This window comes from Heterodontus francisci, chromosome 11, assembly GCF_036365525.1.
Source record: "Heterodontus francisci isolate sHetFra1 chromosome 11, sHetFra1.hap1, whole genome shotgun sequence".
Lineage (NCBI taxonomy): Eukaryota > Metazoa > Chordata > Chondrichthyes > Heterodontiformes > Heterodontidae > Heterodontus > Heterodontus francisci.
In genome coordinates, this window is record NC_090381.1 from 55,961,354 (window position 1) to 55,981,742 (window position 20,389).

The window sequence follows — 20,389 nt, forward strand, 5'->3', positions numbered from 1 at the left end:
CAAGAGAAGTAGTTCGCAGTCAAAAGATGAACAGGCATTCCACATTGTGAACCTGACACATCATATTGAAGTCAAACAACTGGAAGCTTTCGCCACTATTAACATAACGTGTCCAAAGAAAGATGGTGAACATACACTCAGGGTCAAGATTGACACCAGCGCCAGTGCAAATATCCTACCAGTCTGAATCCTCAAAGATATGTACCAGAGTCGCTGAAAATCAATGATACAACCAACAACTGCCAGTTATCTGAATACAACGGGTCACCCATCCCTTGCTGTGGCACACTGACACTGCAGTGCAAATATGGCAAGTTGGCACGGAAACCACAAACGTTCTACCTAGTAGACACGAGCGGACCAGCTGTGGCATCACTGCCAGGTGTAAGGACCTCAACATTATAACTATCCACGAAAGCCTTGCCAAATGGAAATTTCCAAGGACCGGAACCTGCCTGCAGGCTCTGACCAGCATTAAACGGTGCAGTCTGGAAACCCAGCAACAGCACAACTATGCCATGCCTTCACTTCTGCTCTCTAGAGAACCACCAGCACCACAAAGAGCCAGAATGGACAGGTATGCCATGAGGTCAAGTACTCCTCCCCCAACAATTCCTCAACCTTGAGCCCAAGACATTCAGATGCAGAGAATGAGGAAAGGCGATGGACACACAATGCCCTGAGGAGGCAGAGGAGGAATGAGTTGCAACATTGTCTATCAGCTCTTCGAGATGAGGTGCTGGAACTGTCCAAGAATGACAAGGCCCCAAAAGTGATCATCTTGAGAAAAGCAGCAGAGTATGTTAGCAGGCTGAAGGCAGAGCAACAGAAACTGAACGCAAAGAGGGAAAAACTTCAGAAAAAACAGCAACAGATGAGAACGTAAATTCCTCGAGCAAGAATTGTCAAACCACCAAGACGATATATAGAGGCTCAAAAGTCTGTATTTGTAAAGTTCATAATCTCTATCCATGTGTAAATAATTTAAAAATGTATGTAGCCTAGGCAAACAAAATGCTGGAAAACCCTTGCTTGATGTCCATCAGTTGTTGACCAACCTATTGTACAATGAATAGCATTTTCTGTTTTAATTTCAGATTTTCAGTGTTTGTGTGTCTGTGAGAAGTTTTTTTTTATTGGTTCAGTTAAATCATTTTACAATTAATTTTAAATGTGTTAAAACATAAATCACACATTGTTAAAACCCAAGCCAATAGTATTTCTTACAGTGATCAATCAATTAAAATTTGTACTTTTAAATTAACATAAACTGACTAAACCATTATGAGCTTATATAACTTCCTATAAAAAAAGATTCTTCCTTATTCATGGAATAAGTGTATTCTAGCCTTTTCAGGTCAACCAACTTCTCTGTACTCAGAAATACAAACTAAAGGCTGTTAATTGTCTTTATAAAAATGTTGTGAGTAAACCATAATGTTGGATAAACTAATAAGACAGAATAAGGAAACTATTGCCCAACAGATATTTTGCAACATTTGCAGAATTGCAAAACAAATTATCCCATGGGTCCTGAAAGCACACCTGGTATTTGTCTGTGCCTCTATACAACAGAGACAAATTACACGCACCTTAACTTTCATACTTCACCATACGGCATGGCGATATTACTCCAAAATTAAGTAACCAGAAGGATAAGAATTTCCAGATAAAAACTTGCTTTTGGAATAATAAATGCAATTAACAAATAAGGTAATGTTATGTTATTTGGTGCATAGATGTGGGTGTGAAGTCCCACTGTGACCTTTAAGCTGCACTGGATAAAAGCACACATCATTTATACATTAATAGAATAGCTTGTTTATAGGGCTGCAATATAAATCAGCTTTTAGCAAAAAGAATCAATTTTGTAAAATTAGCTGATTTGACACAGAGTTTATAAACAGAGTTAACAGCTTGTGTATATGTGATTGTTGGAAAGGTTTGTGAGGTGCTGCTAAGCATCTTACATTGAAAAAGTATTTCTGTGACCTTACCAAGCTTGGTGTGAAACCTGTCAAAGGATAGTCAATGTTTATCTGCTGTGTAATTAGAACTCAGCAATTTCAAATCTGAATTTATTTACTCATCTCAACAAATTTTTCCTTTGAGCTCTTTAAAAGCATTAACTTTGTGCCCAGTAAGTCACCTAAGCATCCATTCTGGGGTCATTTGTGTGTCAGCAATAGCACTCTTACTTCTGAGTCAGAAGGATTTGGGTTCAAGTTCCACTCCAGGACTTGAGCACAAAAATCAAGCCTAACTCTCCAGCGCAGTACCGAGGAAGTGTTGCACTTTCAGAGGTGCCGTCTTTCCGATGAAAAGTTAAACTGAGGCTGCATCTGTCCTCTCAGGTCATAAGATCATAGGAAATAGCAGCAGGAGTAGGCCATTTGGTCCATCGTGCCTGCTCTGCCATTAAAACAGATCCATGGCTGATCATCTACCTCTACGCCATTTTTCCCCACTATTACCTTGATGTCATTTTTATCCTGAAACCTATTGATTTCTGTCTTGAACATGCTCAATGATTGAGCTTCCAACAGCCCTCTGGGGTAGAGAATGCCACATATTCAGCACCCTCTGAGTAAAGAAATTCCTCCTCATCTTAGTCTTAAACGGTGTTACGGTCAAGTGAGGAGGAGTCAAAGGGCTTCCTTCTTTTCCCTCTTCTTGTTTGACCACAACAGGTTTAACTCTTAAAGTGGATGTACTGGCCAATTCTGTAGGTGTTTGATTGCTTTTTGTTATGATCATAGCAAGTAAGTAATCGGACAGGTTAACTTTATTGTGCCTAAACCGAACTCATAAAATAATAAAACAACATGCCATCTTTCACTCTCACACACACTCTGGAGGAGTATTTCTCTGCTTTCCAAGAGAACAGGCAGTTCCTTTAAACCTCCTGAGTCTTGGTTCTTGCTGGGAAATGCAGACAATTCGTCTCTCTCCTCACAAGCATTGCAGTGTAGGATACAGTGTTGCAAATTAGGTGATCATCTTAAGCTGAAAGGATGACTTTGCTGGTAGCTTGTCTTTTAAAAATGTCTTTTAAAAAAATACAATTTCAGATCTCTAGCTAGTGGACTCAAAGAATTATCATTCAACAAAACACATTGGCGTAACACCTCCCAACCACCTGAAATGAAATGTGACAACAGGATCATTTCACAAATTAAAAATAAATTGTACACACACACTCATCAGTCTCACTGTCATACTCCAGTTTTTGTTTATTCGGGATGGTTCTGTGCTGAGCTAAACCCTAGCAAAAGCATCAGTTATCACATTGTTTTTCCCTGCAGTGTGGATAATCTTTACATGGTAAGGTTACAGAAGCAGGCTCCAATAAAAAAGCCTTGCATTATGGGTTTTGAATTTTTCTATAAAGGTCGAAAGATTGTGGTCGGTATAAGCTACAGTCTCTCTATATCCATTTTGGACATATACCTCAAAATTTATGAGAGCCGCAACAGTCCCAGGGCTTCCTTCTACACAGAAGAATGTCTCCTTTGATTTTTTTTTTTTTTTTTAGAGATACAGCACTGAAACAGGCCCTTCGGCCCACCGAGTCTGTGCCGACCATCAACCACCCATTTATACTAATCCTACACTAATTCCATATTCCTACCACATCCCCACCTGTCCCTATATTTCCCTACCACCTACCTATACTAGGGGCAATTTATAATGGCCAATTTACCTATCAACCTGCAAGTCTTTGGCATGTGGGAGGAAACCGGAGCACCCGGAGGAAACCCACGCAGACACAGGGAGAACTTGCAAACTCCACACAGGCAGTACCCAGAATTGAACCCGGGTCGCTGGAGCTGTGAGGCTGCGGTGCTAACCACTGCGCCACTGTGCCGCCCTGATGTTTGTTTAATTTTTTGGCAAAACACCCAACTGGTCTCTCAATGCCGAACTCATCATCTTGGAGCAGGACAGCACCTACCCTTACATCACTAGCATCCACTGCCACTTTAAATGGTTTGTTAAAGTTTGGATCTGCCAGCACCAGTTCATTGGTTAAGATGGCTTTCAGCCTCTCGAAAGCTGTTTGGCACCTCTCTGACCACACGACCTTTGCTTCTTTCTGTAATAAGTCTGTCAGCAGGGCAGATATAGTACTGAAGTTTGGGACAAGCTTGTGGTAAAACCCACCCATCCCCAAAAGTCTCATTATTTCCCATTTGGTCGTAGGGTCGTGAAAATCTATCAGTGCCTGTACCTTTGCTTCTTTGGGTAACGCTCTCCATTGACCCACAATATTCCCCAGGTAGGCTACTTGAGCTTTAGCGAACTCGCTCTTTGCAAGACTTATCACGAGGTCAGCCGACTGTAACCTTCGGAAGAGGGCTTCTAACTAGTCCAGGTGGTCCCCCCAGGTGTCACTGTACACTAACAGATAATCCAGGTACACTGAACAGTTGGGCAGGCCAGCCACTACCTTGTTCATCAGCCAATCTCATGTGCTCTAAAATAAAAGCAAAATACTGCAGATGCTGGAAATCTGAAATAAAAACAAGAAATGCTGGAAATACTCAACAGGTCTGGCAGCATCTGTGGCGAGAGAAGCAGAGTTAACGTTTCAGATCAGTGACCCTTCTTCAGAACTGGCAAATATTAGAAATGTAAAAGGTTATAAGCAAGTAAAGCGGGGGTAGGGCAAGAGATAACAAACGAGAAGGTGTAAATAGGACAAGGTCACAGAATAGTTGACCAGAAGGTCGTGCAGCAAAGGCAAACGATATGTTAATGGTGTGTTGAAAGACAAAGCATTAGTACAGATAGGGTGTTAACTGACTGAAAATTGAACAGCCGCAAGTACAAACATGAAAAAAGTGGGTAAGCAAACTGAACAAACTAAGATGAAATAAAATAAACACAAAAATTTTTTTTAAAAAGGAACAAGAAAAAATAACTAAAAATAAAAGGCAAATGGGGGGCCCGTCATGCTCTGAAATTATTCAATTCAATGTTCAGTCTGGCAGGCTGTAGTGTGCCTTCTTTCTTTTGGGCCTCCTTATCTCGAGAGACAATGGATACGCGCCTGGAGGTGGTCAGTGGTTTGTGAAGCAGCGCCTGGAGTGGCTATAAAGGCCAATTCTGGAGTGACAGGCTCTTCCACAGGTGCTGCAGAGAAATTTGTTTGTTGGGGCTGTTGCACAGTTGGCTCTCCCCTTGCGCCTCTGTCTTTTTTCCTGCCAACTACTAAGTCTCTTCGACTCGCCACAATTTAGCCCTGTCTTTATGGCTGCCCGCCAGCTCTGGCGAATGCTGGCAACTGACTCCCACGACTTGTGATCAATGTCACACGATTTCATGTCGCGTTTGCAGACGTCTTTATAACGGAGACATGGACGGCCAGTGGGTCTGATACCAGTGGCGAGCTCGCTGTACAATGTGTCTTTGGGGATCCTGCCATCTTCCATGCGGCTCACATGGCCAAGCCATCTCAAGCGCCGCTGACTCAGTAGTGTGTATAAGCTGGGGATGTTGGCCGCTTCAAGGACTTCTGTGTTGGAGATATAGTCCTGCCACCTGATGCCAAGTATTCTCCGAAGGCAGCGAAGATGGAATGAATTGAGACGTCGCTCTTGGCTGGCATACGTTGTCCAGGCCTCGCTGCCGTAGAGCAAGGTACTGAGGACACAGGCCTGATACACTCGGACTTTTGTGTTCCGTGGTAGTGTGCCTAATCGGTAAATAAGATGCTGTTCCTCGAGCTTGCGTTGATGTTCACTAGAACACTGCAGCAATCCCAGGACAGAGATGTGAGCATGAGAGCAGGGGGGAGTGTTGAAATGGCAAACAACCGGAAGCTCAGGGTCCTGCTTGCAGACTGAGCGGAGGTGTTCCGCAAAGCAGTCCTCCCTCTGGACCATGACCCCACCACCGAACATCAAGCTACTGTCCACAGGACTGTCACTGACCTCATCTCCTCTGGATATCTTCCCTCTACGGCTTCCAACCGCATAGTCCCACAAACCCGGACAGCCCGCTTCTACCTCCTTCCCAAAATCCACAAACAGGACTGTCTCGGCAGACCCATTGTGTCAGCCTGCTTCTGCCCCACTGAACTTATTTCTTCCTATCTTGACTCTATCTTTTCTCCTCTGGTCCAGTCTCTTTCCACCTACATCCGTGACTCTTCTGACGCCCTACGTCATTTTGACAATTTCCAGTTTCCTACCCCCAAACTCCTTCTCTTCACTATGGATGTCCAATCTCTCTAGACCTCCATCCCCCACCAGGACGGTTTGAGGGTCTCCACTATTTCCTTGAACAGAGGCCTAACCAGTCCCCATCCACCACCACCCTCCTCCGCCTGGCTGAACTTGTTCTCACACTGAACAACTTCTCCTTCAACTTCACTCACTTCAGTCAAGTAAAAGGTGTTGCTATGGGTACCCACGTGGGTCCTAGTTATGCCTGTCTTTTTGTGGGATATGTCGAGCATTCTTTGTTCCAGTCCTACTCAGGCCCCCTCCCCCAACTCTTTTTCTGGTACATTGATGACTGTATTGGTGCCGTTTCCTGCTCCCGCCCCAAACTAGAAAACTTTATCAACTTTGCTTCTAATTTCCACCCTTCTCTCATCTTTACATGGTCCATCTCTGGCACCTCCCTTCCCTTCCTCGACTTCTCTATCTCCATCTCTGGGGATAGGCTGTCTACTAATATCCATTATAAGCCCACCCTGCCTCCTGTAAGGACTCCATACCATTCTCCCAGTTTCTCCGTCTCCGATGCATCTGCTCTGATAATACTACCTTCTATGACGGTGCTTCTGATGTCTTCCTTTTTCCTCAACTGAGGAGTCCCCCCCCACTGTGGTTGACATGGCCCTCAACCGTGTCCAGCCCATTTCCCGCACCTCTACCCTCACCCTTTCCCCTCCCTCCCAGAACCGCGACAGGGTTCCCCTTGTCCTCACTTTCCACCCCATCAGCCTCCATATCCAAGGGATCATCCTCCGCCATTTCCGCCACCTCCAGCGTGATGCCACTACCAAACACATCTTCCCCTCCCTTCCCCTGTCAGCATTCCGAAGGGATCGTTCCCTCCATGCCACCCTGGTCCACTTCTCCATTACCCCCACCACCTCGTCCCCTTCCTATGGCACCTTCCCCTGCAATCGCAGGAGGTGTAATACCTGCCCATTTACCTTCTCTCTCCTCACTATCCCAGGCCCCAAACACTCCTTTCAGGTGAAGCAGCGATTTACTTGTACTTCTTTCAATGTAGTATACTGTATTCGCTGCTCACAATGTGGTTTCCTCTACATTGGGGGGACCAAACGCACACTGGGTGACTGCTTTGCGGAACACCTCTGCTCAGTCCGCATGCAGGACCCTGAGCTTCCGGCTGCTTGCCATTTCAACACTCCCCCCTGCTCTCATGCTCACATCTCTGTCCTGGGATTGCTGCAGTGTTCCAGTGAACATGAACGCAAGCTCGAGGAACAGCATCTCATTTACTGATTAGGCACACTACAGCCTGCCGGACTGAACATTGAGTTCAATAATTTCAGAGCATGGTGGGCCCCCCATTTGACTTTTATTGTTAGTTATTTTTTCTTGTTCCTTTTAAAAAAAAATTTTGTGTTTATTTTATTTCATCTTAGTTTGTTCAGTTTGCTTACCCACTGTTTTTTCTCATGTTTGTACTTGCGGCTGTTCAATTTTCAGTCAGTTAACACCCTATCTGTACTAACGCTTTGTCTTTCAACACACCATTAACATATTGTTTGCCTTTGCTCCACGACCTTCTGGTCAGCTATTCTGTGACCTTGTCCTATCTACACCTTCTCCTTTGTTATCTCTTGCCCTACCCCTGCTTTACTTGCTTATAACCTTTTACATTTCTAATATTTGCCAGTTCTGAAGAAGGGTCACTGACCTGAAACGTTAACTCTGCTCTGTCTTCACAGATGCTGCCAGACCTGCTGAGTATTTCCAGCATTTCTTGATTTTATCTCATGTGCTCTAATTTTGTTTACTAACCTACTAACCTCCTGTGTGGGACCTTATCAAAAGCCTTCTGAAAATCCAAATACACCACAACCACTTGTTCTCATTTCTCTATGCTACAAGTAACATCCTCAAAAACTCCAACAGGTTTGTCAAACATGATTTCCCTTTCATAAATCCATGATGACTCTGCCCAATCATATTATTTTCCAAGTGTCCAGTTATCTCATCCTTTACAATAGATTCTAACATTTTCCCTACTACTGACATCAAACTAACAGGTCTGTAGTTTTCAGTTATCTCTCTCGCTCCCTTCTTAAATAGTGGAGTTAAATTTGCTACTTTCCAGTCTGCAGGATCCCTTCCAGAATCTACAGAATTTTGACAGATAACCAACAATGCATCCACTAGCTCTACAGCCACCTCCTTCAATACTCTGGGATGTAGCTCATCTGGTCCAGGGGATTTATCAACTTTCAATCCAATCAATTTTTCGAGTACTACCTCTTTATTGATACTAATTTCTTTCAGTTCCTTATTTTTACAAATCCCTTGGTTCCCTAGTATTTCTGGGAGATTTCCTGTATCTTCCTCCGTGAAGACAGACACAAAGTAATTGTTTAGCCTCTCTGCCATTTCCTCATTCTCCACCACAAAATCTCCTGTCACCACCTGCAATGGACCCACATTCGTCCTTGCTAATCATTTCTTTTTTACATACCTAAAGAAGCTTTTACAGTCCGCCTTTATGTTTCTAGCTAGCTTGCATTCATAATCCCTTTTCCCGTTCTTTATCAGTTTCTTAGTCCTCCTTTGTTGGCTTCTACATTGCTCCCAATCCTCAGGCTCACCACTTTTTCTGGTGACCTTATAAGCCACTTCCTTTGACCTAATGCAATTTTTAACTTTTTTTGTTAGCCACGGTTGATTCACCTTTTCTGTTGGGTTTTTGTGTCTTAGACGAATGTATATTTGTTGTAAACCACGTAATACTTCTTTAATATTAGCCATTGCCTATCTACTGTCAAATCTTTTAATGTATGTTTAATCCACCATAGCCAACTTGCCCCTCATACCTTCATAGTTACCTTTGTTCAGATTCAAGATCCTAGTTTCAGAATGAACTATATCTCTTTCAAACTTAATGTAAAATTCTATCATATTGTGGTCACTATTTACAGCAAGGTTATTAATTAGCCCTTTCTCATTACATAATACTAAATCTAAAAAAGCCGAATCCCTAGTTGGTTCTTCAACAGACTGCTTCAGAAACCCATCTCGTACACAGTCCAGGAATTCATCCTCCGCAGCATTAGTGCTAATTAGGTTTACCCAATCTATATGTAGACTGAAGTGACCCATTATTACTATATTGCCTGTGCTACATGCAGCTCTAATTTCCTGATTTATACCGTGCCCAACATTTCTACCACATTTTGGTGGCCTATGAACAACTCCCACTAATGTTTGCTGCCCCTTGCTGTTTCTTAGCTCCACCCAAACTGATCTTGCTCCTTCAATCCAAGATCCTCTTCACCTCTTCACTAAGGTACTGATCTCATCCCTTATTAACAGCGCTACCCAACCTCCTTTCCCCACCCCGCCTATCCTTCCTAAATGACGAATATCCCTGAATATTCAGTTCCCAGTCCTGGTCACCCTGTAAGCACGTCTCCATAATGGCAATTAAATCATACCCATTTGCCTCTATTTTGTGCCTTCAAATCATCTACCTTGTTGCAAATGCTGCATGCATTCTGATAGAGTGCCCTTAACTTTGTCTTAATATCATTCCTCATTCTGATCCTATTTGATGTTTGCCTTCCTCTCGTCAGCCTTCTAATTTTGCTTACTAAAGTGGATGTAAAAGATACCATGGTACTATTTAGAAGAGCAGGAGAGTTATCCCCCCTGCCCTGGCTTATATTTAGCCCTCAATCAATATCATAAAAGCAGATTATCCGGTCATTATCACACTGCTGTTTGTGGGAGCTTACGGTGTGCAAATCAGCTGCTGTGTTTCCTACATTACAACAGTGACTACACTTCAAAAGTACTTAATTGGCTATAAAGCGCTTTGAGACATCCAGTGATCATGAAAGGTTCTATATAAATGTAAGTCTTTCTTTCATGTGTGTCTCTTTGGACCATTGTTGGCCAATTCTGTTCTTATCTGACATATGTGGCTCGTATGGAGCAGTTGGGCCAAATGGCCTGTTTTAATCCATACATTCTATGTAATATATAGGAATCACCGGGTATGGATCTATGATTAATTTTTCCTTCCCTAGCTCAGCAGCACATTGAGGTCAATTGTTGTCAACCATCACCTTGGCTCAGAATAGCAACACAGCACAGATTTGGGATCAAATATAGCACTTGCTTGGACTATACTGCTGTCACTTACTGATCCACCAGGGAAACTGCCACGTATATGACTTTAATAGCTGTTGCTCAAAAACAAATAGTTGCTTAAAGCAGTAACTGGAAAGCAATTCACAAACTCGAGCACTATTTTCTTAGCCATTATTTTTATGGCATTACTTTTGGATGTGCAGTATATAATGTCTTTTTAGAAAAATCTATTTCCAATTCTAACAAGAAAATGTGTGTCCAGAAAAGACTATTAGAACCGAGCTAATATAAAAAAAGTTCTGATGATAGGTCACTGACCTGAAACGTAAACTCTGCTTCTCTCTCCACAGATGCTGCCAGACCTGCTGAGTATTTCCAGCATTTCTTGTTTTTATTTCAGATTTCCAGCATCAGCAGTATTTTGCTTTCACATTAGAACCGAGCTATTCATTTTACCAGATAAGAATGTTTACAGAATTTCAAAATTGAGGTTGAGAAATAGAAACTAGTAGCACTTTCACACAGAAACAACAAAGGCAAATAAATAACTTCCTTCCTCTTGAGAGGCCATTTGTTATTCAGTGTTGCCTGTCTGGTGATTGAACTACAAATACAATTAGGGAATAATCAGCTCCTTATTCTAATACAAGGAATATTGGGTAAACAGCTGGAGCATTCAGGTGCCTTCCTCAAGTTTACATGGCAAAGCATCCAGATTTAGTGGAACTGTATCCTGTTAAGGTTGTAGAGTTAGGAAATGATGCATCAAAATTTTGATCAGGAAAGTTTAAGCTGGGTATCATTTGGTTTGTTTTCTTAGTAAAGGCCTTTTTAATGACAGCAGAGCAAGACTTAGAAATATATAAATATTGGTAGTTCTAAATCTAATACATAAACGGACATAGTCTCTTAAGTAAATCTATTGGGCAATGCTTCATCTATTGATAAATATGCATTACAATGGCATATCTATTCCAAAGATGTCACAGCATCATTTATGTTTGAGATCACTGTGACAAGCCTCTTTTCCAGGTTCTTCCCAAAGAAAAAAGTGACAAGCCCACTTTAGGAGTATACAAAAATGATTTTTTAAAAATGTTTTCTTCTGTACCTAGTATAATTTCTGTATAGTTATTTAAAATAACAAAATTAATTTTGCTTTTGCTTCAACAATTCCTTTGACAGAGGAGAAAGTAGTCTGTAGATCCCTGTGCAGGAAAAGGAGAAAACAGCCAAATAACTTGTTATAAGTGCTGTTTATAGTTCTGCAGCATCTGACAGAGATAGGGGAAGAATCTTCTGAGGACAGAATCTTCAAAATCATTTGAATAGAATGGAAAATGAACAGAAACTTCACAGTCTGAAATTGAGTCTAGACCAATGAGGACATGCTCGAATTGAAAACTCGGCCTTACAGAAATGGCAGAAGATCTTCAAGTGCAACTTTGTATTGAAAGAACGGAGTCTGGTTGTCAATGTCTTAAACGTCATAAGGGTTTAAGACAGGATGCAGCAGCTTAGTGAAGAATTTTACACAATGGACCCCCAAATATTCTGAACTTGCATTAGAATAACTGATCTTTCCAAGAGAATTACAAAGACTCATTTGATTCATTGTTTGATGAAATAGATGGGTTGTGTCATGTAATAGTTTAAACAAATAAACATAAAAATAAAATTACCATCCTGGAATACAATACGAATACTATTGTGTTTACCCCCAAGTGATCTCAGAGCAAGATGTCATAGATGTCTACACTCAGCTTATTTTACAAATATACCAATTTCTCACCAAAGTCCACAATGAATTGGCCAAATGGTCATTATACAGTTTAGTAATTTTAAGCAAACATCAACTATTCGTGAGACAAAAATTTAGCAGAGCGAGCAGTGCAGCTAAAGCATCTTATGCTAAATTATTGCCCCTCACAACAGTGTCTTTGTATAATAATTTCTGGCAGCTGATCATTAATTGCGTGTAATAGCCTTTAAAATAATGAGCACGGAAATAGGCAGCATATCAGCAGTCTTCACACCAGTTTGGAATTCATATTTGTTTTAGGACTACGATCCAGAAAGGCTTGAGATGCAAGTGGTATTTGTTTTATGGTTCGAAGTTTATATAATGTCAAGTTAGGATTCTACTGAACACAGAAAAATACTCGATCGGCTTTCAGTAAGTATAAAAATGTTTTCTGTTTTTTAATCGCGATTTCACCTGAATGAATCCAATTTGCTTTGTTATTTATTCGTAGGAGGAAGCTGTTTCGGAATAGTCGCTGCCTTGGCTCATTTCCCTCTCTCCTTACTGGTTATTTAGAAGTTGTACATTAGCAAACCTTGCATACATTACAAACAGATGTAATTTTCCTCATGGTCGATACTCCCGCTTCACATCACGATGGATTAGGAGATGGATGCTAAATACAAGATCTTTCTTCTACATTTCGTTTGATCGGGCCTAAAATTTAACCCTGGAGTTGGTTAACAGCTTTAAGGCTTTCGCTGTCATTTTGCTGCAAGACCGCGACAAGGGAAAAGGGACAATGGAGGCACCACTCACCAGGCAAGATGAAAGCGCGGCGGATTAGGGCACTGTTCTTCTGGCGGGTAATGAAAATGAATGAACCATCCCTGCCGGGCTCGCTTACACTGCAGTTTTCAAGAACAGTTTTTGCAACGCGCATGTCTGGAAATCCCCGTTTTCAAAACCAGCGAATAGCCGAGGCTGCTGCTCACATTTGAATCTTAGAAGTACAGTTATTCAATAAATCAGGGAGAACTGCGCGCCCAACATTGCATTCCAGGTTGTGATTCCTTGCAGAGTTGTACTTATCTGCTCCTTTCGGTAATAGTTTAATCATGCCCTCAATATGTAATACGTTCAGTGTTGACCTACTTAAGTTAATTTTCATATAAATCCATAATATTTTTCTTACCTTTAAAGAAATATCTAGGAAATTGACGAAGTATTGATGGATCATATCGACAGTCAATAGAATGAGCGAAAATTAGTTCGGGGCTAAAAAAAAAGTACACGACTGCAGTATTATGAAAAGATGATCTGTAAATCCTACATACATCATGCTAAAATGCACGAGTTTCCAGCATTTTCTGTTTTTATTTCAGCTTTTCAGGACCCGAAATATTTTACATTTAAATTTTAGTTGTGCACTCTCTACTGGTACCCTTTGTTTTGCACTTCATGTGTTTAGTACTGATTAACACGCGAAGGCATGTTCCCCGTGTCGAGCCTGTGTTTCTATTATCCAGAGGGCTTGTAACCAAGCGCACAGACATACTGCACGAATCTGCAGAGGTACTATCACCAAGCTCTTTGCATCTATTCAATAAGATGGATTCCCAATAGTAGATAAAGTAATTTCCATTGGAAAATCTTTTAATTTCCTCTATTTGAGTTAGAACCTCTTAAGCCAAGATATTTATGCACCGAAGACGCTTCAATTGATCCAAGAAAATACATCTAGGAAGCGCAAAGTTTTGTCCCAATCCATAAATTTAATAACGAGGTCTCAGGTCTTATGATTTTTTTAAATTTATTTGTTCATGGGATGTAAGTGTTGCTGGCTAGGCCAGCATTTATTACCCATCCCTAATTGGCCTTGAGAAGGTGGTGGTGAGCTGCCTTCTTGAACCACTGCAGTCCATGTGAGGTAGATATACCCACAGCCGGAAGGGAGTTCCAGGATTTTGACCCAGCAACAGCAAAGGAATGGTAATATATTTCCAAGTAAGAATGATATGTGTCCATCATCTTTTGTAGATGAAAAGATGCCAACCAAGGATGATATGTGACTTGGAGGGAAACTTGCAGGTGGTGTTCCCATATGTCTGCTGCCCTTGTTTTTCTAGGTGGAAAAGGTCATGGGTTTGGAAGGTGCTGTCAAAGGAGGCGCGGCGAGTTGCTGCAGTGCATCTTGCAGATGGTATGCACTACTCCACTGAGCGCTGGTGGTGGAGGGAGTGGATTGGGTGCCAGTCAAGTGGGCTGCTTTTTCTTGGATGATATCGAACTTCTTGAGTGTTGGTGGAGCTGCACTCATCCAGGGAAATGGAGAGTATTCCATCACAGTTCTGACTTTTGCCTTGTAGATGGTGGGCATGCTTTGGGGAGTCAAGAGGTGAGTTACTTGCCGCAGAATCCCCAGCTTCTGACCAGCTCTTATAGCCATGGTATTTATATGGCTGGTCCAGTTCAGTTTTTGATCAATGGTAACACCAAGAATGTTCATGGTGAGGGATTCAGTGATGGTAATGCCACTGACCGTCAAAGGGAGGTGGTTAGATCTCTCGTTGGAGATATGTATTGCCTGGCACTTATGTAACACAAATGTTACTTGCCACTTATTACCACAAACCTGAATGCTGTCCAGATCTTGCTGGTACGGACTGCTTCAGTATCTGAGGAGTTACGAATGGTACTAAACATTGGGCAATCATCAACAAACTTCCCCACTTTTAATGTTCTGATGGAGGTGTTGGCCAGGGGCTGCAAGAAATACAGAGTCTGTTACAAACTATTGCATAGCTCATGTACTAAAGTAACCAGCGCTCCGACACTGGCCTGTGCTGGTAAAAACCAGTTTGAACTAATTAATTTATGTGACAAGACAAAGGAGAGAACACAGGAAAAGAGCCTCATTTGGACACGGTGTGACACCGGGGTCTTTGGGCCTGGGCCAATAAAGAGAAGATATGAATGAAGTGAGCAGGCCTAAGCCAACCGGAAAGAGACAGTAAAGTTTGAAGAGATAAGAAAGAGAATAAGTATAGATATTCTCAGGCATAGAGCCAGTGAGAAACTCCGGAGACCAACCATCGCGGAAGTGGAAGACCCTGCATGAGCAACGCGGCGACAACGTAAAAGAGAGAGAACGGAACGCCTGGCCAGCGTCAGCTCTCCCCTTTTTCGGGTATTATCCTTTGTTTTCTGTGACTAGGTCAGGGAAAGATCAGAGGAACCTAGTGGGTGTGCTTATCAATTCTAGTTAGCTTTGTTATTAACTGTATAACCCAGTTTGAGTTGCATGCTTTTGTTTAACCAAGTGTGTAAGCCTTATTCTTACATTGTACAAGGTGAATAAAGTAAATTGATAGTTAAAGAAAGGACTTAGTTTCCTCCTCTTTGTACTAAGCCATTAACTGTAGCCGGTGGATTAGGTGGAGGGTGGCTCTCCTGTAATCCGATATCCCAAATACCCAGCCTGAGCCTGAATTAAGAGGACTTAGTCCCACTTGATGGCCAGGATCAAGTGGGTGAAGGGAATAAAGGGGCCAAGGGGGAGTTGACTCCGTGCCATGGTTTACAGAGGGAAGGTCATCGATGAAGCAGCTGAAGATGGTTGCGCCTAGGACACTTCCTTGAGGAAATCTTGCAGCAATGTCCTGAGGCTGAGATGATTGGCCTCCAACAACCACAACCATCTTCCTTTGTGCTAGGTATAACTCCAGCCTGTGAAGAATTTTACCCCAGATTTCCATTGACTTCAATTTGGTTAAGGCTCCTTTATGCCATACTTGGTCAAATGTTGCCTTGATGTCAAGGGCAGTCATACTCACCTCACCTCTGGAATTCAGCCCTTTTGTCCATGTTTGTACCAAGGTTGTAAAGAGTTCTGGAGCTGAGAGGACCTGGTGGAACCCAAACTGTTGAGCACATTATTGCTGAGCAAGTGCCACTTGATAGCACTCTAAATGACGCCTTCCCTGATGATTGAGAGTAGACTGATGGGATGGGATGGTAATTGACTGGGTTGGATTTGTCCTGCTTTTTGTGTACAAGGCATACCTGGGTAATTTCCACACAGGTGGATGCTAGTGTTGTAGCTGTACTGGAACAGCTTGGCTAGGGGCGCAGCTAGTTCTGGAGCACACGTCTTCAACACTACAGCTAGGATGTTGTCTAGAGACAAATGACATCAAAGGATATGGAGATAGTGTGGGAAAGTGGCGATGAGGTAGATGATCAGCTATGATCTAATTGAATGGCAGAGCAGGCTTAACAGGCTGAATGGCCTGTTCCTGTTCCTCTGTTCTTAGGGCCCATAACCGTTGCTATATCCAGTGCCTTGAACTGTTTTGGTTTCACCTGGAGTGAATCAAATTGGCTGAAGATTGGCATCTGTGATGCTAGGAACCTCAGGAGGAGGCCAAGATGGATCATCAGCTCAGCACTTTAGGCTGAAGATGGTTGCAAATAATTCAGCCTTGTCTTTTGTAGTGACGTGCTCTGCCGTCATTGAGGATGGGGTATTTATGGAGCCTCCTCCTCCAGTTAGTTGTTTAATTGTCCATCCCCATTCACGATTACATGTGGCAGGACTGCAGAGCGTTTGATCTGATCCATTGGTTGTGGGATCGCTTAGCTCTGTGTATAGCATGTTGCTTCCGCTGTTTAGCATGCATTGTGTTGTAGCTTCACCAGCTTGGCATCTCACTTTAATGTATATCTGGTGCTGCTCCTACAATCCTCATTGAACCAGGGTTGGTCCCCTGGCTTGATGATAATGGTAGAGATTTTTTAAATTCTTTCATGGGATGTGGGCATCGCTGGCAAGGCCAGCATTTGTTGCCTGTCCCTAATTGCCCTTGGCAATTTATTGGATTGTTAGGCCATTTCAGAGGGCAGTTAAGAATCAGCTGCATTGCTGTGGGTCTGGTGTCATACGTAGGCCAACCAGTCAAGGACGGCACATTTCCTACCCTAAAGGGCATAGTGAACCAGATGGGATTTTATGACAATCGATGATAGTTTCATGGCACCATTACTGGGTCTAGCTTTCAATTAGTTGAATTTTTTAAATTAATGAATTGAGTTTAAATTCCACCATCTGCCATGGTGGGATTTGAACCTGTGTCCCCAAGGCAGTAGACTGGCATTACCACCATCACCCCTGTGAGTGAGGGATAGCTAGGCCATGAGGTTACAGATTGTGATTGAATACAATTCAGCTACTGTTGATGGCCCACAGCACCTCATAGATACCCAGTTTTGAGCTGCTAGATCTGTTCTGAGTCTAGCCCATTTAGCAAGGTGGCAGTGCCACACAAGATAATATCCTCAGTGTGAAGATGGGACTTTGTCTCTACAAAGACTGTGCAGTGGTCACTCCGATCGGTACTGTCATGGATAGATGCATCTGCAACAAGTAGATTGGTAAGGACCAGGTCAAATAAGTTTTTTCCTCTTGGTACTTTCACCACCTGCTGCAGACCCAGCTCAGTCAGTAGTGGTGCTACTGAGCCACTCTTGGTGATGGATATTGACATTCCCGCGCAGAGTACATTCTGTGCCTTTGCTACCCTCAGTGTTCAACATAGGGGAACAATGATCCATCAGCTGAGGGAGAGTAGGCGGTTACTAGCAGGTGGTTTCCTTACCTATATTTGACCTGATGCCATGAGACTTCATGGAATCCCGCGTCAATGTTGAGGATTCCCAGCACCACTCCCTCTCAACTGTATATCACAGTGCCAGTGGGACAGGACGTACCCAGGAATAGTAATGGAGTAGCCTGGGATATTGGCTGTAAGGTATGATTGGGTGATTATGACTATATCAGACTGTTGCTTGACTAATCTGTGGGACAGCTGTCTCAATTTCGGCATAAGTCTCCAGCTGTTAGTGACTGGGCAGTGTATGCCCTTGTCATTTTCAGTACCTAGGTCAATGCCTGTCCAGTTTTGTTGTTATTCAACTTTTCTGTAGCAGTTTGATACAACTGAGTGGCTTGCTGGACCATTTCAGAAGGCAGTTAAGAATCAAGCACATTGGTGTAGGTCTGGAATCACATGTAGGCCAGACTGCATTAGGGTGGCAGATTATCTTCCTTGAAGGACCTTAGTGAACTAGATGGGGTTTTACGACAAATCAGTAGTTTCATGATCATTACTGAAACTCGCTTTTTATTCCAGATTTATTAATTAAGTTTAAATTCCCCCAGCTGCCTTGGTGGGATTTGAACTCATGTCTCTGCAGCACTAGTCCAAGCCTCTGGATTACTAGTCCAATAACATTACCACTATGCTTACCATAGTTTACCATGAAAACAGCAAGTGATGGAGGGCATCGGAAGAGTCATGTTTGTAGGTGGCAAGAGACTGGAATAGGGGAGATAAGATGAAATCCGTTCAGTGGCAGCAACAGTGGACAGCCCTGTTTGTGGATTGAGTAGAAGCAAGCTATTTGGGGTTGGAAGGACAATGAAATTGGAGGCTGTGGATGGAAGATCTCTAGAGGCGATGAGGTCAGTGGCAGTCTTGGAAACAATGGCTTGTGTTCAGTGGTGAGGCCATGGTCCAGGGAGGGATAGAAGGAAGAGTCAGCGAGCTGGCCTTCGGCATCCGTTAGATATAGGCTGATAAGCCAAATAGTACCACCTTTGTAAACAGGTTTGATGACAACACTGGGGTTGGATCCAAGAACAGGGTGCCATAAGGTCAGCAGGAGATAGGTTTTGATTTCACTCTCATTTTCTCTCTTTTGCTTTTGGATGGTAGCTGTTCATGATTCTGTTAGTCATACCTCCTCTGGACACATCTTTTGTTTCTTACTTGTCCCATTACCACTCCCTTTAGCCTTGCCTCACCAACCCTTTTGTCATTTAACCTCTCCTGCCTTCCACCTTATCACAAATCTTCCCTTTTCCCATTCTAGCCCTTTCACTTGCTTAAAATCTATTTACATCTCCAACTAGTTTTAATTTTTGTTTTCGTATTTGGATTGCCAGATCAAATTCTAAAGGCTGATTCGAGATATTTCTATTGGATACCTGACGGCACTTGGAATACCTTTAGTCTTTATTATGAAACAATGTGGATAGAATAATGTTGGACTTAGATGTATTACAAAAAAATGTCTCAACATAAAGCCCCAATCATGGGATTTGTACAAATGGGAATTCAGTACCGTAGAACACATAAACTAGAGCACTATTTCAAATTTAGCATATGGGGGAACCATATCCATGGTAAAACTTATCCCCGCCGTGACTCTACAATGAAACTGATACTAACTCGTGTAGAAGACTGTTGGCATTTTTCAATCAGCAATTGCCGAATTATAGGCAAAAAAACCCCCAGCAGACCTATCTGCAACCATTTCACAGGTGAAATGAGATTACACGATCGGGAAGCTACATTAGGCAAAATACTTTTGAACCCCTAAATTCCCCCCTTTTTGACAACGGAGCTCAACACATATTAAGGATAACTTGTTCATTATTTTTCCCCACATGTCATGGTTGGTAGCACACACCTTCTTCCTTAATGCCAGTGGTATTTTCTTATCAGACAGAATATCTCTATCTCCCGAAACCCCATTCTGCCCTAATCCTACTCAGTACCTCTTCATTTGTACAATCTTCCATCCTTCATGTTTGCCCAGATATTTGTAGTCACTTTCAATGTCTTGGTTTTCAATTTGTATGGTACCTTCTGTCTTAAATGCTTGTCATCATTATCACAAGCCATCTTCAATACTTTTTTTTAAAAATGTGAAGTCAGGAAATAAGTTTCAGGAAAATTTTAAAATTAATTCATAGAATCATACAGCACAAAAAGAGGCAGTTATGCCTGTCGTGCTAATGTCAGTTCTTTTGAAGAATGGCCCAATTTAGTCCCACACCCCAGCCTTTTCCTCATAACCCTGCAAATTAGCCCTCTTCAAGTACATGACCAATTGCCTTTTGAAAGTTACTACAGAAACAAATTTAACCACCCTTTCAGGTAGTGCATTGCAGATCTTACCAAACCTCTGTAAAGAAATTTCTCATTTCCCCTCTAGTTCTTTTGTAAATTATTTTAATTCTATGACCTCTAGTTACCAACCCACTTGCCAGAGAAAATAGTTTCTCCATACTTGCTCTATCAAAACCCCTCAAAATTTTGAATACCTCAATATGTCTCCCTTAACTTTTTCTGTTCCAAGAACAATCCCAGCTTCTCTACTCTCTCCACATAGTGGAAGGTGAAGTCTTTCATCTCCAGTACGATTCTAGTAAATCTCAGCACCTTCTCCATGACCTTGCCATCCTTCC

General features: G+C 42.3%; 1 protein-coding gene across 1 annotated transcript in view; it reads right to left on the reverse strand.

Annotated features, from left to right (window-relative positions):
• trim59 (tripartite motif containing 59) overlaps window positions 1-13,102 on the reverse strand; it is a 34,141-nt gene extending 21,039 nt beyond the window's left edge. The window contains exon 1 of the mRNA XM_068042171.1: window positions 12,895-13,102. The gene's annotated coding sequence lies outside the window, so the exon portion shown is untranslated. The remainder of the gene's footprint in view (window positions 1-12,894) is intronic.
• Between the last annotated feature and the right edge of the window lie 7,287 nt (window positions 13,103-20,389).